Below are 15,476 nucleotides of genomic sequence, written 5' to 3'. Positions count from 1 at the left end.
CAAATCTTTCTTTCTCTGTTTAGTTGTATAATAAAATTCTGACATCAAACCTAGATATTTTATGGCACTTTGACCCTTAATTGGAACCAGATGAAGCCATGTCCCTTCATTTAATAAGTTCCATTTCTAGAATAACTCTTCATTAAAATGTCTGTGCCACTGGCAGAGCATTGTGTCTGCTTTGTTCTGGCTACTTCCCTGGTACCTAGAATAAAACCTGAAACCCAGTAGAAGCTGAGTAAATATTTCTTGGAAGAATAACTTGGAACTAAAAGATAAAGGAAAACATGAAAAATGGGATTTCTGACAGAATCTGAATGTCATCTGTTAAACGAGAATAGAGTAACAATCACAATTTCTGTCTAATTGAGGAATCAAGACCAATGACAATTGGAACTAAGAGTTGAGCCTTTAAAAGTTTATTATAAAATTATTCAAAAATATTTATTGATAGGTATCCTATTGTGCATAAGGTAATTTCATGTGGTTTACAGCCATGAGACAGATCTGACTTAAGCTCCTATCCAGCCATTCACTTAACTGTGTGATCTTCAGTAAGTTGATTATCTTTATAAAGCAGTTTCCTTGTCTGCATAATGAAAATAGCCAGAATTATCTTGAAGGGTTGTTTTGAGTTATTTATTCATGAGTTAATTCTGTGAAGAACTTGGCAGAACCAGATACAGTGTAGGAGTTCAAAACTGATAGCTCTTCTAATATAATAAATATATAATATCAGAGTTCAGACTGATGTAAGCGACCACAATGTTCCAATGATGAGCCTTGAATTATTCAGATGGACATTTATAATTAGAATGCTTTGAGAAAAGGCCTGCACTGTGTTTAGCCAACCCTGGTAGCAGAATTGCAGGATCTGTAAATAAGGGTCACAAGCCACAGCCAATTCCACTATCATCATCAAGAGCATTGATCATGCATGTGGAGAAGACTACTGCTACCATCACACCTTTGCCCAGCTTAGCCACATTTTTAGAAATTACTAGTGTAAATATCAGATTCACAGATAGGCAATCATTAGTAGGGCAATCGAAGTTTATCTTTGGCACATCACATTTTCTCTTTCTGTTTTCCCTTCTCTTTCTTTTCATACCCCTTGCCCTGAGTCCTAAAACCATCAATGGAGGACACTGGTTTTCCAAACCACAAATCCTAGGACAATGGCGCCATAGACTCTAGAGCGTTGATCTTTAAACTGGGGTACTCATACCCCTGGAGGAAATGTGAACACTTTCTCACAGTTATTCAGGCAATAGCTGTATAAGAAAATCTATATCCACATGTAACTTGCATAAAATTATTTCCTAAGATTGATCTAAATTCTCATTTTAGCAGCCCATATCCCACTCTCCATGGACAGCAGACTCCTCCCCATCCTAAATCAAACTATACTGCCTTCTCCAGGGTGAAAAACTCTCCAGGGCAGTGAGAAAAAGAGAAGCATTCCTTAATGATTAATCCAGCCTTTCTAAAACTCATAGAAGTTTCCTGTCCTTAACTGGCTTCTCTTAAGAGTGATACATGTCATTATAGACACAGATTTGGAGCCTTGTTGGGATATTCAGAATTACATATGATAGAAGAATAATATGTACTGACGGAGCTACCTGATGATACAGCTTTTAAGGACAGGTGCACCATGATACCACTTATTTTGCCAAACTTGACAATTACAAATGAAAAAAACCTTTTATTGCAATGATCAATCGTATTATTTGCTTAGTTCCTTTCAACTATAACCTTAAGTGCTGTACTTCTTACAAAGACTGGGAACCTAGGAAAGGTCTACTTCTGCTCTTCACCACTGGTGGTACTTAGCACACCAGTTATCATAATCCCAAACCTATGAATTTGCTACTCTAACTTGATTGACAAAAGAGGTAGACCAGGTGTTTGTGCACACATAATTTTATGTTTGGGCTAAGTGGCTTGTGCTAATTAGACATAGAATAAAATAAACTCCAAGTCCCTTGAGAGAATGATCTTGTTTTATTTCATTTGGTTTTCCCCAGGGCTTAGTTCTCAATAAACTGTCGTTAACTGAATGAACTAATGAATAAATGTATTACCAAGATAGCAGTGTGTCTGAACCTACATCATACAACTCAACTCTATAGAGAGCAATTTAAAAAAGTTTTATATTCTAGTTCAGTCTCATTTGGCTTAAAATAAAATCTCCTACTTTTAGCTAGCAACTTAGTACCCCCTGCTCATTTTTGTTGCAGGCAAGACATTCTATTTCTGTTAAATATTGACCCATTGTTTTATTTTCAATGGCCAGAAGACTGCTGGAAAAGGTACAAGTTCTTCATTTCTTTGTATCATCTCTTAGCTGGAACTTCTTAGAGGTCAGTTAGGAGTCACTGACAGTAGAGACCACTACCAATGTTAGGCACAAATCACAATTCAAACATGAGCTAGGAGGTGATGGTGAAGAATGAAGGAGATGTGGATGACAGAAAAATAGCAATTTTCAAGATCTCTTTGGCCACAGCACTGTGCTGGGTTCATCTTAGAGTTTTCTTAATCACCAGGAGTGTTTGTTTTGTTTTGTGTTTCCTAAGTGATATACCACAGAGTATTGGGGAGAGCATAAATTTCACAACCCATGCATCTTAATTTGAAAATCACTCCTGACTTAATAGCAAACTAGTAGAGTGGTAAAAAGATGATGAGACCTGGGTTTAGAATTCTGGCTTTGTCAGCTTGGGTATGTTACTAAACCTTCCCAATCCTCAGTTTCCTAATCTATAAAGTGGGGGTAAACAGTACAGCCTATCAAAAGGTTGGATAGCTTAGGATTGACACACAGCATGTGCTCATAACTCTGCAATCATGTTTAATCATGTGAGGAGACATTTAACTTCCCTGACCCTCATTTACCCTCTCTAGTCCTACTTCACCTCGTCTGTATAAGGTTGTAAGGACAGCCTCAAAATGCTTACAGGTTGTTGGCACTGGTGTCTCCAAAGAAAAAGATATTATTTGTACTCTTAATATGAGTAGCATTATTAGCATTACTGCTATTAAATTTAACACTAATTAATATGAGTACTATTATTAGTTTTAATAATATTAGTTTTAATAATTAAGAAAGTATAAGAGAGAAGATGTAGTCAAGACCTAGACCTGGTCCTGAAAAGTGAATGTCAGAAGTATATATTAATATTTTGCATTTTACAAATCAAATAGAAATCTTCTTTCACTTCACCTATTCTGTTCTCTTTTCTGCCCTTTGGAAGCCGTTAAGCTCCTATTTTTAGATTTATTTTTAAAAAGCAAGCCACGACACCATGCCTGCCCTCATTCCTCAGCTGAAGTGATTTCAGTTTCCTCTAAAATATTAGATTTTCTCTTTGCTCTTATTTACTATGCACAGATGCAGAAGGAGAATTACTCAAGTTTTGCAATAAAAATAAGCTTGGCTTTGTGAGCACCTGCTTTCCGCTGTTTAATAATGCTGAGCTCCCTTCCTCTATGTGCTTCTGTTTACTCTTCTGCAAATTATTTTTGTTCTCAGTTGACAAAGATAAATGATGGGATTAATATATATTGAAGAAGCCTCTGTGAACAGTATTCTGGCCCAGAGGAAGGGTGGGTATTATTTCCCTCAGGTAAGGCAACACAGCAAACTGGATTAAGAGTAATTTGCTGTGGGGCTTATAGACGATCACGATCCATTAGTGGTACACCATTTATGAAAATTGCTTTTTCTTAAATAAAAATTAGAATGACTTTCATTACCTTGTCAGGACTGAGCCAAGCCAACTGCATTTTCCCCCAGGGAAAAACAAAACATTAATGACAAGGTTTAGATTTTTGATTTAACCTCAAAGCAATCTCCAAACTGTTGAAAGTAACAGTGAACAAAATATGTGGCAAGGAACTTTAGTCTATAAGATTCAGGGATATTGTATACAATTAGAGCTGAAAACTAAAAAGGAAAATATTTCTAAGAAAAATGAGTAAAGTGAATCTAGTGCTATATCTTTTGATGATTGTTTTTAAAATTATACAAATTTATGTAATATAAGTAGACATGTTGCAAAATGGTATGGAGGCTTTCAATATCATGGTATTTTTGTTTCAATATTACAGAATCTTTTAAGTAATAAAAGTAACAGTTTTAACCAACTGATTCAAATTTTATCTAAGTACCTCTTTTATTCTGGCATCCCCAGCATCAGGCTCAGAGACTCACACAATTAGTATTATGTGTAATAAAGCCTTATTTCCATTCTTGGCTGTACTATGATAGAACATTTTTCTCTTTTTTGGAATGTATTTATTTATTGTTTTGCTTAAAATAAATGTTAAGACTTTTTAACACTTGGACAGTTTTTTTTAATGCATTAACAATGATAATAAAAGATGTCAAAAGTACCCCTTATTTATGACTAAGTTTGGAATTTTTTTCCTTTTCCTGTTTTGATGAGTGAGTAAAATAGTTTTGCTTTTATACTATATTTCTAATTTGTATTCTGGGGTAGGAGTTGCTATCAGGTCAACATCTTCAAGGAGAAACAAACAAAAAAAATGGTAAGAACCAGCCATGCCCACATTGTGCTCATGCCAACCTCAGTCTGGCCAAGATCAAAGGCAGCTATGGATTTGCTAGATTTGCTATAAGATTGTGTCATGGGTGGCTGCAAAGTCATGGATCTCTTGTAAGAGAATTGGGGTGTGGATCACATGGATGATTCAAAAAAAAGAAAGGTAGACTTGTATATTTAGAGCATTTGGGTGAGGTTAGAATAACATGTGTTTCTGACTCAAGTTAACCAACTAGAAGCTGGGCTTCTCTTGAAGCTAAAACAGCTATCAACCATTTGTATTTTTAAAATCCTTCACTGGGCCCTGACATCTTGATAGCTAGGGTTAATCAGGTATGACATCAGTGGTTTCGTTGAGCATATGGTATTAGTTTGCAAGAGCACCCCTTAGGAATGGTGATGGGGCCTCCTCATGCAATGCTTTTTTCCTGCCTCTCTGCATTTATTCAGCTAATGGACACACAAACCCTAAGGTTATCATCTGCCCTGGCACTTGGGTGTGGGTGAGTAGAGATAGCACAGACACTGCATGAGGGTCGCGACCACCAAAGGAAACTGGATGGAAGAATTAAAGAGATTATAAAGCCTGAAAAATTTGGCTTTATTGATTCAGTAACTTTTATTTCATCCATATTAACAAAGGCTTGGCCAGAGATTTTAGATTATCACACCAAGGCAATTTCCACGTAAGCCTACCCATAATCAGTTTTCTGAAACTCAATTATCCACAGCTGAATTTTCCAAAACTGTCCTAGGAAATTTGGTCAGTGCCCAAGTGAGTCAGAAATCTTCTTGTTCGCTGGAGGCTAATGGCTGGCTGATGATATAACTCATGAGAAATCAGGCAGGTGTTAATTCTCATACCCATGCTTGTCCCCTCTCCACTAAAATTACAAAAGCAGGACATTCAGTGCTGCATTTACACAATATCTAAGCTTAGACTAGAACAAAATAACAAGGCCTCGCTCAGTTCAGAAATATTGAATAGTTCTCTCTACTAGTTTTTCACAAGTAAACAAGATAGGAACTAAACCAATTCGAGGAGTTCTGCCCAAGAAACTAGGTGTCCCTGTGTGTGCTCACCTATTAGAGCATGATTCTGAACTGGAAAAATGAGATTTATACTGGAGGTCAGCTCCCTCTAGGCCCTAGAATTCCTAAGATTTTCACTCAATGGCTGACGTGGTGATAGAAATATGGGTTTTCTGGGAGCATCTTTGTTATCACAACCCCTTTAAATATCAAGGTTAAATTTCATTATGACAGTTGCCTTCAAGAACCCTATATATCTTGGATGAAAACATGAGTCGTTAATCATGCCATCGTCTGCAGTTTGGACTCGGATCAATCCAGGGACAAGATTTGGGAGACATGCATTGAAAGGGGTTGTGTCAAAAGAAAAAAAAAAACCTGTGAACGCATGAGAGAATAATGTGGCAAGGACCATGGGAAGTCATAATCTTAGTAACTGTGAGGGACCACGTTAAAAAAAAAAATCCCTTTGCCAGGACACCTCAAGAAGTAGAGTTTGAATATCTTATAGTTCAAATTATCTTCGATATTATCTTAAATTTGTTCTGTATCAAATAAAGGTGCATACCAACAGGTGTTCTAAACCAAACTAAACACGCAAAAAGTAATTTTGCTAGGACAGTGAAATTTCCAATCACCATTACTTTTTCATTCTTTTTTTTTTTTAATTTTAATTTCTGTATCTCTATTCTACCATGTTTTTCCAAGAGGGGTACATCATTAAAAAGTAACAACAAACTAAAAAGTTTTTGTACAGCAAAGGAAACCATGAACAAAACAAAAGACAGTTGACTGATTGGGATGAGATATTAGCTAATGATACATCTGATAAGAGGTTAATATCCAAAATATATAAATAACTCATAAACAATAACAACAACAAAAACAAATCAATTAAAAATGGGCCTGAACAGAAAACCTGAACAGATACTTCTCCAAAGAGAAAATGCAGATGGCTAATAGACATATGGAAAGATGCTCAAGGTCACTAATCATCAGAGAAATGCAAATTAAAATCACAATGAGATATCACCTCACACCTGTCAGAATGGCTATTATCAATAAATTAAAAACGAGTGTTGGCAAGGATGCAGAGAAAAGGGAACCCTCAAACATTGTTGTTGGGATTGCAAATTGGTACAACCACTATGGAAGAGAGTCTGGGGGTTTCTCAAAAAATTAAAAATGAATATACCTTTTGACCCAGCAGTTGCACTTCTGGGTATTTATCCAAAGAAAACCAAAACAATAATTCGTAAAGATCTATGCATCCTAATATTCATGGCAGCACAATTTACATTAGCCAAGATATGGAAGCAACCTAAATGCCCATCAACAGACAATTAGATAAAGAAGTTATGGTTCATATATACAATGAAATACTGCTCAGCCATTAAAAAAAAAAAAATGAAATCCTACCATTTCCAACAACATGGATGGACCTAGAGGTTACTATGCCGAGTGAAATAAATCAGACAGAGAAAGATAAATATCATATGATTTCATTTATGTGCGAATCTAAGAAACAAAAAGAACAAACTAATCAAAAACAGACTCACAAATATATTGGACAATTTGGTGATGGAAAGAGGGGAAGTGAGTTGGGGGCCTGGGAGAATGGAGTGAAGGGTTAAAGAAGTACAAATTAGTAGTCGATAGGTGGTCACAGCGATGGGGAACATGGCATAGGGAATGCAGTTAGCATTAGTGTATTGGCTAGGTGGAGGGCCAGGAGAGGGAGGGAGCAATTACGGGGATAGTTTATAAAATGTATAAATGTCTAACCAATGTACTGTATACTTGAAACTAATTTTTTTTAAAGTAAAGCATGTTATATTTTGCCTTTCTGCCTTTTTTTTTTTTTTTGATACTTGTCAACCTGTTCAAGATCTGCCCTTCTCCATTCCCCTATCCCCAGAGCTACTCCTCTCTCTTCTCATTTTGGCAACACAGAACCGAACTATATTCCCCAACCCACTATGTTTTCCTCTGTGTAGTCAGGCAGAGGTCCCACTCCTTCAGCATTTCCTAGTGCCTGCAGAGCAGAGAGTGAGCTAGTTCTTGCTAAAATGTGCAAGAATTTATTGTTTGTATTATGATAATTAACATACATTAAGGTTTATAGTTTTTAATTTTTTAAGTGTTTTTGTATATTGAAATCCATAGCTGTCATCTTGCATAACCTGCTTTTCTTCTGGTAACAGAACTTCCTTCATCCTTTAGAAGAGGGCTCGTGGTATGACGGTGGCTGGCTCATCTTCCAGAGGTTAGCACTCCACCCAGATCTGGTCATAGTCAGGGTCGTTTGCTATAAAGAGATTCAGTCTCCTGGGTAGCTGAGAAAGAAAATCAAGCCTCCAAATATTGATATTCATCTTTTCTACAATGTGGAAGAACCTGTCCAGTGAATTCAACAGTGTAAAACAGAGGTGAGCAGTGGTGGAAGAGAGTGATATCACTAAGAGGCTGGGTCCTTCTGTGCTTCAGTTCTCCATCTATGTGAGCCAATAAATTCCCCTTTCTGCTTAAGCTAATTTAAATTGAGTTTCTCTCCCTTTCTACTGAAAGAGTCCTACATAATTTGACAGCCATTTATTAAGTTCCCATTATGTATCACACGGAGAGTCCTAAATGTTTCGGTGCAAGAATCACTTTCCCACATCATCTTGACATGGGAGTTTTATTATTAATGACACTTTGATGATCACCCTCCTGAGATTCCAAGTAGTAATTCTTTCCATTTTAAAGAGGAGGAAACTGAGGCTCCCGGGGATTTAGTAACTGGCCCAGTGTCACACGGCAGGCAAGTGCAAGTCTGGGGCTCACATTCCTGGTCTAGTGCTCCTTATGCTCTTGAGTCATATAGACAAATAAGACACCCTAGGCAATGAAGGAGCTTTCAGTCTCTTCTAAGAGCCAGGGCATTATGTATAGCACATAAGGAGCAGTGGAGACCTCACACCATTTACAAGTCAGGGCTCCACTGTGTGACAGAGAACACAAGAGGGAGAGACTGTCAAGGCTGCAACGAACAGGAAGGTTGTACTGAGCCTGGCATTTAGGAAGTCCTGGGTGAGTGGACAGGATTTGGAAAGGCAATGTCAAGAGGGGGACCTTCAGAAAAAGGGAGGACAGAGGAGAAGGCTGGAAATAGAAGACAGCTCCGGCACCCAAAGCCCAACACTACTGAAGATAAGACCCTCCCAAAGTGATCCACATCCTTTGAGCTTCAGTTTTCTTATTGATAAAACTGGAAAAATAAAATCCTCCTGTACTCCCCACCTTCCCCCTTTCCCTCCCTCTCCCTTTTTTTCTCTCCCTCCTTCTCTCATCCTGCTTCTCTCCCCAACCCTCCACTTTCTCCTCCCTCTTCTCCTTCCCTGTCTCCCTATCCTACCCCTCTCCTCTCCTCCTTCCTTGTTCTCCCTGTCTCCTGGTTCCTCTCAGTTGCAGGATTCACAGGTCCACTCGAGGACAATGCATTTAGCATCAGAGCTTTGGTCACAGTCTTGTCTTGACTTAAGAATAGATGTGACCTGTATCAAGTTGTTTAGCCTCAGTTTCTCTGTAAAATGGACACAATCCCTCTCTCAAAGGCTTGTCAATGAGGATTAAAACTGTGTGTCCCATTAACTTTTGGCCCATCTAGCTGACGTTCTGCTTTTTGCTTTGAATAAGATTTTCCAAAAACACTTTATTCCCCAGTCCTGGCATCAAACGCTGCCTGCCTTCCACTGATCTTAGAATCAAGATGGAGATGACCTCTAGGCCAGAGTTCTTGTCTCCTCCTTAGGTCCTAAACTATACATAAAAACGAATATGTCCCTCACTGCTCCGTGTTGTCTCATGACCATCAGCATCAGCAGCACCTAGGGTCTTGTTAGAAGTGCACAATCTCGGGCTCCACCCCAGGCCTCCTGAACCACAGCCCGCATTTTAACTGGACCTGGGGGGAAACGACTGTTCATAAGAGTTTGAGAAGCTCTGCAAGAGGCTGCAGACTTCTCCCCATATCAGAGCCCACAGACTCACTGCCTATTTACTTATGGCTGCATTCAGCCAGACAATCCTCCACCCAGTTAATTGCACTTTCCCTTCTGTTGTCTGCAAACACCCTCCTTCAAAAATGACCCCATACTGGGCCATTTCTCGCTGTTACCTGTCCCTACCCTGCCCCCTTGACACCTTGCACTCCTCTTGATGACACTTAACAGAGTCGTAATAAAGAAAGTAATCTCAGTGGAGGTGGAGACCTTGTTTATATTTTCATCACACAGTATCTCTACATCATAGATTTCTAATAAATATTTGTTTAATAAACCAATGATGGATAAATAAAAAAGAGAACATGAATAAAGTTTTCTGTATGTGCAAATACCTGACATCTAATCGCTGAGCAAATGTATGTCTTCATTTTTCCTTAGATACCACAGTGTGGGGTGTATACACTCTGCGCATATATTAGAGCCAGGTTTGGTTGGGTGTTGTAAACACACAAAGCCACATGGCCCTGGTGCTGCCCGCTGGAGATCACAGAAGAGGTTCTTACATCAGCTGGCCCTCAGTCATTTGCATGATGAACACACCTGACAGTCAACTTGTCCTCCAGGGTAAGTTGGCACAGCATGCTCTGCAGTGGGGACGCCTCCACCCAGATGGCAATAAAGAAAGCATACACGTGGCCACATGTAGTATGTGCTACAAAGATCAACTCAGAGGTAGGAGACATGAGGTGAAGTCTGTCTGTGACCTGAGTGAGAGCTGTCGGCTATCACTATGTCCGTCCTTGAGATTCTGCTCTGGACTGAAACTGAGAATAAGGTCTCCAGAGGCTGTTTTGCAAGTTTCCTGTTAGAGAAAGATGCAGACAAGTCAAAAACATTTTGCAAAGTTACAATTGCTTCTTAGCGGCAAAATGAAACATTTTGTACTTTTCTTTGGGAAGCTTCAACTCAGATCACAAGATCTTAAAATGTTTTTAAATATATTCTTTCTTTCAGTATGACTACATTTACATCCTGATAGTTAAAATAAATTCTTTGAATTACCCTATTTTAGAGAAGCCCTATTCTACTCAATTCTACCACTAGGTAATATCTCCCCATGTAGGACCTCAAATCTATCTGTCATATAATTGTGTCTCCACTCCTTACTGCAAATGGAGACTGGCTGGTGGACAGTCATGGCTACATTGGAGGTGCTCCCTGGCTGTATCTTTTTTGCAGTTGTTCCATTCTGTTCTTAGAATTTTCAGATCACGTTCTACATTTCATTATCTCCAACGTTAAGTCATAGTGGATTGTAATTTTGCCATTATTATTCTGGATTCTATTAAAATCTTGCAACATTCCTGAGTACATTAAATGTTCTATATATTTGTAAGCTTTTGGTGTAATTCTACTGAGTTTTGTAGCTGCAGTAACGGACTTAGCATTGAAGTTGACATGCCTGGCAAGGTAGAGAGAGCACTAAACTGTGAAGGTCATGCCCACAATTTCTACTTCCATGATTATCATGGTGATTCCTATTTAAAATGAGGGCATGGACTAGCCCGGTGGTTTTGAAGCCCAGGGAATCATCAGAATCACTCAGGGATAAACTACGCTACAGACTCGAGGGCCTGCCCAGAAGGTTGTGTTCAGGAGGTCTGTGTGGAGTCTGGCCAGACTGGATGTAATTTAAGGATTCCTGCAACTAAGAGCTGAAGGAATTTAGAAGGAGGAGGAGTATCAGGATCAACTTTGTAGATGAGTTTGACGTAAACTGAATCTTATAATGTAGCAAAGAATGGGTAAAAATGGGGTAAGAGTATTTGGAGAAAAAAATTAAAAGATGGGCGAGGTTGAGGAAGTGAAGTTTCAAAGAGGAAGTTTGAGGTAGATTGACAAGCAAGTGCCTTGGTTTTTGGAGTGGAGTGTTTCTCTGGAGTAAGGGACATAATAGGAAGGCTGACCTCATCTAGCAGTTTATCCTCATGAATTTTATAATTCTCCAGGAAGGTTGAGGGTCTCACCTCACACATCTCTAATTTTGACTGCTATCTACATAGTCTCATTCAATCTCCATTCTTTCTTTACCCAGATTTCTTCTTTATTTTTGTCTAATTGTACTGGGAATGTTTAAGAAGCCACTTCAAAAAAAGTCGTGGGGGCTGAGGGATGGATCATGAGGGTAAACTAATTAATTTTAAAATCTGTTGGCTATAAAGAGTTTAGGTTCACTAGTTCTAGGTGGGATCCAGCTAGACTGGATAGGATTTAAAAAGCATGTTCAGCTAAGAGCTTGAGAAAGAGTGAGGATCTGAACCAACATTGCGGACAAGCTTGACAAACTGTTTTGAGAAGTCGGTAAGATTTCAATAGGTAGAAATTCCCTTTAATTTGCCTGTCTGCCATTGCACTAGCCATGAGGTTTGTAGAGCATGGGGAATTGTGTCCTCCTCCGTGTAGTTGATGTAAAAATCAGCACACATACACTTTGTTCTTCATGTTTCTGTCCTAACTAAAGGTAGAGATAATAGATTAGTTACACTTAAACGTTAGTTGAAGCAATAGAAGAGGGAGGATCTCTTCATATAATTGAACTTTGAAAGCTGAGAAGCATTTAGAAGATACATGTTAAAATACTATTGTGTTCTCAATCTGATGAAGGGGTGTGAAAAAAGCTAGTCTGACTTCAGTGTGTAGGATGGATGGAAGACCCATTCCCTTACCACTTTACTGTGGTTTGAACCATGGTGACAAAAGCTTATCTGGGAAATCTACTTGTCCTGGTATTGTTAACTTCTTGCTAAGCTCTAGTTGAAAGGAACAGCTCCTGATAGGCTGGACATAGGGACTAATAGGCATTCTGGGTGGCAACTTCTGTCTTCCTCAGAGTACTCATTGTATGCAATTTCTCACTGATTCTGGATTGCCATCCTTCAAGTCATTTGTATTGTCTAGTTGGTTGCTGCCAAGTCATTTGTATTGTCTAGTTGGTTGCTTTCAAGTCATTTGTATTGTCTAGTTGGTTGCTGCCACCAGACCTAGGGCTGTTTTGACTTGTCACTCAGTATCTACATCCATTCTTCTTGTCTGCAATGACTCCATTTCCCATTTGCACTAGGGGTTTCAGAAGTCAATCTGGTAAAGAAAAAAATAATGTCCACTCAGGCTGAGCTAGTGAGGAAAGGAACTCAAACCAAATAAGATGTTGTTGGATGTGGAACAAAGATTAATATTTAAGGATCTTTCAGTCTGAATGTGGCCTCAGACCCTTCATATTCAGGGAGCACTCTAGTCAGTGCAGCCTCTTCTTTCTCATTCCTTGGTGATGAACTGGCCTTCCAATCTCACTTGAGAGGAGCAGCCAGGGGACAGAAAATGAGCAAAGCATGAGAAGCCAGCAGAGGTGGGAAGCAATGCACCCAGCTAGGGGGTGGCCGTGGGTGCCGCCTGCCTCTCAGTGATATGTGTGTGATGGGCATGAACCAAAGGAGAAGGAGGAAGACATCAGGGCCCCTGTGACAGCTGCAGACTATGGAGCAAAAATAATCTGTCCTACCTAACAATGCAGGAATCCCCCTGCCTGGGGATGGATTTGAAACCCCCATTCATTTTGCACTTCATCCATGAGCAGATTTATATGAAACGGAATTTGCTAAGACAGTAACTACAGCATTATAAAGGGCTTTTCTCATATTCAGAGGCAGCACTTTAAAGTTAACCCCTGCCCTGGCTAGATCTAGTCCTTTGGGCACATAATGAGCACATGACTGCCAGGCCCAACGCCCCGTCCTCTTTGGGTTCCAGGTGTGATTAGACCTGGGCACAGGCTGCAATAGGCATGCTTCAGACAAACAAGTGATACATCTTGGGCCCTTCCAGACACTGTTTAATATCATATCACAAACCTTTGGTGCCCATCAAACTGGTCTATTAATTATTTCCCAAATAGTTATTTCCCCAGGATCTTGTGCCTTTGCTCACACTATTTCTCAGGATTTAAAAAACTTAACTTTCTAGTTAGCATTTCTCAGCCCCTCTTCTTTCAATGCCCCTATGAAAGGCCAAACATTTGTCTCCGCCAATCATCCTCTTCTTAATAGTGCTTCCTTATCCAAACTCTGATATTATTATTTCTTGGTTCCAGCTCCAGGGCCTTTGCATTTGCTTTAGATTCTATCTTCCTAGATTTTTCTTCTAATAACTCCTTCTAAAGTCCCACCATGTCACTGGGGAGTGTCACTATTGCATCACTCTGTCTTATCTTCTCCCATTTGAAACATCTTGATTTTTTGTCTACTTTTGTGTTAACCTGCCTCGTCCTACTTACATGTAGATTCTACAGGATCTAGAACTTCCTCTGCCTTGCTCATGGTTATTCTCCCAGCATCTAGCACAATACAAACACGTAGGAGAGTCTCAGTCAATATTAGTGCAATGAATTAATGCACGAATGCAATTTTTTGTAGCCAGTTTGTCAGATACACTTTCTTTTCTCCAGGCCATGGCATCTTGAGCTTGTGGTTCAGACCAGGTTCGGCCTCTGCTCACCATATGGCTAACATCTGTCCATAATCTCCTCAGGTAAGCCCCTCGTTTCACCAATTAGATGGGTAAGTGCTTTCAGAGACGGGCCTTAGACATCCAACTTCACTAGTGAACAGAAAGTGCTCAAGTAATTAATGATACTGACATGGGATGCCTTCTTGGTCCAGGAGGCCAAGTTCTGTGGTATAAGGGGTGAAAGATAACCCTCGTCTTTGCCCAGTGCAAGGATGGACTATTTTGGAAAAAAAAAAAAAAAAAAGCTGTGACATTTACAATAACATTGAGCCATGAACTTTATACATTAATCTGCAAAATAAATCATAAGTGAGGGCAGGAGTCACGAAACTACGACCCTTAGGCCATATTCAGTCAGCCACCTTCCTTCTTATGCTTCAGGAGCTAAGAATGATTTTCATGTTTTAAAATGGTAATATTTTAAATAGCTATTTAAGCACCTAGCTAATATTTTTAAATTTCCCCTCTGAACTTACAAGCCTAAAATATTTACTCTCAAGCTCTTTAATAAGTTTGCCATCCCCTGATTTATCTTCCCAAACCCTAATTACCTTCCCAAAATCTTACAAAACAACAAATAGGTGTTTTATACTGTTGTTCAGAAGGCCAAAAGTATACAGGATGAAGTGAACACGTGTATAACAGACTTTTGTTAGGAGAGAGACTATTGCCATCATAGGAACAAGTCTGGTCAAGGAAGAGACTGTCTACTGCATGACATGAATAAGCTGGTCACGGTCAGAAAGTAAATTCACCAGTCGGAACAACCAGTTGGCACTGGGGCCTTATAAAGAATTTGCCACATAAAAATGTATTCAGTTCTGTGAACAGTGGCCGAAAATGTCAACTTAACCATGTTTCAGCCCATTTTCACCCATTAGCATAAACACTGACCCCTTGAGGTCTTGTTTGAATCACAGCACCTATTACAATCCTGCCCATCAGAGCATGATACTTGCTTCTTAGTGGTCACACAGACCTTCTCCAGACACAGGCTGAAGACTCAGCTTTTCCTTCATAGCCCAGCAGCATTGTGCAGAACGATATACCCATGCATGTCCACTTGGGGGCTCCACAGAACAATGTCTTGTGTTCCACTGTGCTTTAAAAAAACAGCATCTCATTGCCAGGTCAGGCCAAATGTAACCCACGTCTGCATCATCTGCTCAAATTTGTAATTTTTTTTGCAAATATAAAATAAAAATTTATCTGAAAAGCCTGTTATTGAGATAACGGTGGTTTTAGGTGAGATTGTTCTAGCCAGAGAAGCCAATTCAGGAGTTAGACTTAACACTTTCCCCAGTCAGGTAAAGGGTTTCAGGGG

This window comes from Pteropus alecto, unplaced genomic scaffold, assembly GCF_000325575.1.
Source record: "Pteropus alecto unplaced genomic scaffold, ASM32557v1 scaffold45, whole genome shotgun sequence".
Taxonomy (NCBI): domain Eukaryota; kingdom Metazoa; phylum Chordata; class Mammalia; order Chiroptera; family Pteropodidae; genus Pteropus; species Pteropus alecto.
The sequence above is the reverse complement of the archived record's forward strand: the minus strand, read 5'-3'. Positions refer to the sequence as shown.